The sequence below is a fragment of the Micromys minutus genome (genome assembly GCF_963924665.1).
Source record: "Micromys minutus genome assembly, chromosome: 33".
In the NCBI taxonomy this organism is placed as follows: domain Eukaryota; kingdom Metazoa; phylum Chordata; class Mammalia; order Rodentia; family Muridae; genus Micromys; species Micromys minutus.
The window spans coordinates 11738677-11742212 of NC_137968.1; positions in this window are offsets into that span (position 1 = coordinate 11738677).

A 3536-nucleotide genomic window follows, 5' to 3' on the forward strand; every position below is an offset into this window, starting at 1 on the left:
TTAGCATCTGTAGACTGTGCTGTCCCTTGGCACCATGTTGATGGGAGTTACTTGTTCTGACACCTGACACTGTGTTGATGTTTGTTGCCATCTCTACTGTCAGAGGAGACCATACTGAAGTCTATGGCATTTGCTGGTGTCAGATACTCTATACATCTCGGTAATCCCTATTGTTGCTAGAGAGCATGTGAAAGTCCATGATCTGTGTTCCCTCTGACTGTAAAGTGTGAGAAATCGAATTTTGAAATAGTACTGTAGACTACAGGCTTACAGCTGAGAAACATTGAAGGAATCTGTTAGAATCCCTAATGCTCTCCCTCACCTCCAACCCCTCAAACTTAACAGACTACTAAGTCATCAACGGGAACACTTAGAAATCGTGATAAGAATACTGAAGTGCAGCTCTCTATGATTTATGGTTTCTTGCAAAGGTGCAAGTGTGGAAATATGGTTTCTTCCTTTTTCTTTTTTTTCTGCACCTAAAAGCTTCTGGTTTACGTGTTAAAGCAACTACTGCCGAATTATAACAGGTGTAGATCTAAGTGGTAATATGCCTGCATTGCTTTTGACAATATATTTGCTGCTTTTTAAAAATCCAGGAAATATTTTTTTTAAGGGGCTCATCACTTGGGGTTTGGTCACGTTTCAGTGAGTATATTGGGAATTTACAGTGGACTTTTTTTTTCTTTTTTGGATGGTGGGGCAAAAGGGTGAAGGGGTTAACCTGGGAGGGCTGGGAAGTGAGTGTGATTTGGTTTATGATGGGAAATAAAAAATCTGATTTTGGCAATGGTAATGAAGAAAGTAAATAAGATTTGAAGGGGAGAGATACATTTTGTATTTTGAAAAGTCGTGGAGATAAAATGAAAAAGAACACATGGAGAACAAGAAGAGTACAAAGCCCATTCAAAATATCAAAGCTTAAACAAAATAAAAAATAAAAATTAAGAATAAATGTGAAGGTACAAAAATAGTATACATAAATAATTTCTACAGTCAGGGTTTTTGTTTGCTTGGATAAACATGTTTTTCCTCATGCACTGGGTAGTATTTTGATGCTGAATTTACAGGCTGGAGTCTGGCTGCTGTCATTCTTTTTGTAAAACTAAATCAATATCCCCAAATGTTTGCTTTGCTGGGTTAGACCCTTGGATAGAGTTAAGCTCTCTGTAGGAGGTTTGCAGTTTAGTGAGGAGTGTCCTGCTTTTAACCTTCACTCACCATCACCAGCTGAAGCCCCCTTTCTGTTATGTGAGGTTATTACGTGTTTTTCAAGTTCTGGGGTCATTCCTTATACCATGTCTGTGTCTACATTTTAGTCAAAAACATAGGTATGACATGAGTGGTGTTATTTTGGGGATACTGCATTTTATTCAGCTTATTTACTGAGTTTACATGATTTTGATACATTGCCAATATGGTGAACAGGAAAGGCGGTTGTCACAAATATTCTGCTTTGTATTAAATAACTATTCCCATGGTACCATTTTTTTACAGTGTGAAAAATAGATGACAAAACCCACCTCGATTTCATTCAAAATGTCTGTATCAGCTTATGTTTTCCTCTTCAGGATTTGTGTTTTCTTTATATAGGAGTATTCAGACAATATTCTAATCATATTAACCGGAAATGTCTAACTATTTGATGATTATATCTATTATTTAAAAATCTTGTATCAATACTACTTGAGTTTGAACCTCAATTTAAGCCTTTGAATTAGCAATTGTATCCAACTTCTAAGAAATAACAATAATATAGGAGCCACTTTACAGATGCTATTTGTATTCGCTTACACTATCAGTTTTATTAATTTGAATTGAATGTTTATAAATGGTCCACTTAGATCCACTATAAAGACCCCTAAACATACAATTTCAATTGTGCCTAAAGCTTGAATTTAAAACCCTAACCATAGTGACTCTGCCCATTTAGTAAGAGAAAAGCCAGAAAATAAGATAAAGAAGGAGACTTTGATTTCATTCACTTTGATCAAATGTGACTTCACAGCCATTCTGTCACATGTCCATAACTTTTATGTGAATATCTGTTTATTTAATGAATAATACTTATGTGCTTATTACTTTGTGATATAAATAATGAGGTGGGTCCGTGGGTAAAGTATTATCTGTGTAAGTGACCTGGCACTTCTAGATCCCACATAAAGCTATATCCATTAATATCTTTGTTAAATTCCATTGATACTGTAGTCATAGAGAAGATGCAGCGGATAGATCTGAGGCTCTTCTAATCTTGTAATATTATGTTATAAATTGACTAACAGTATTAAACCTGTCGAACTTATAATGGAATTGTTCTAAAATAGTTAGCAGCAATATATATACATATATATACATATATATGTGTGTGTATGTGTATGTGTATGTATATGTATATGTATATATATATTACACACATATATACGTATATATTACACACACACACACACACACACACACACACACACATGTAAACCTGGAGGAAAGAGGGAAATATTAGATTGGTTGAGGGAAAAGGACTAAAGCCCTGGAAGACAGCAGAAAAAAAATGAAAACAGGCAACCTCCGTAGATAGGAAGTAGGTAGGAAGTAAAATGTACCTGAGACCTGGGAGAGGAGAAAATCTCAGGACTCAAAGGGAGGTAGGAACCTTAGATGAAATGCACTACAGTACCGAGAGGGAGCTTGTATAGCTCATGTGCAGCATAAGGACAGCCCAAATTGGTATCTAGTCCAAGGCTTGACACTATTTCTGAGGCTATGGAATGCACACACACACACACACACACACACACACACACACACACACACACACACAAAGACTGCCCTTAAAGAGACCCAACCAATAAGCTCCTAAAAAAGTAAGATGCAGATATTTATATTCACACAATGGCCCAAAGCTCCTGATCCACGTGGTTGAATTAGGGAAAAGCCTGAAGCTGAGGAGGATGCCGACCCTGTAGGATGACCTGCACTCTCAACTAATCTAGATCCTGGAATCTCTGAGACATTGTGAGGCAGCATAGATCAGGAAACTTAGGGCTCTGTCCTTGCCCCACCCACTCCTGCAACACCCAGAGAAAGCTTGACTCCCAGGAGCTCTGACACAACAGGACCTTAGGAGCTTAGTAATTCCAGAACTCAGTATCTCAGAGGAAACTTGACTCCCAGGTGCTTTGACACACTCAGTATCCCAGGATCACAGAATCACAGATCACGAAGACACCTGGACTCTGAGGAGGTTAGACACAAGCAGGATCATAGAAAGGAAAGGCTCAAGTCAGAGACAGCTAAGGCAGGTAGCACTAGAGATATCCAAATGATGAAAGGCAAGTACAAGAACAGTTGATGTTATGTCTCCCCTTTCATTTCTGATTTTGTCAATTTCGGTACTCTCTCTGTGCCCTCTGGTTAGTCTGGCTAAGGGTTTATCGATCTTTTTGATTTTCTCAAAGAATTCTCAGCTGAAAAATATCAAATATCCAAGAAGCACCTAATGAAATGATCAACTTCCTTAATCATCATGGGAATGCAAATCA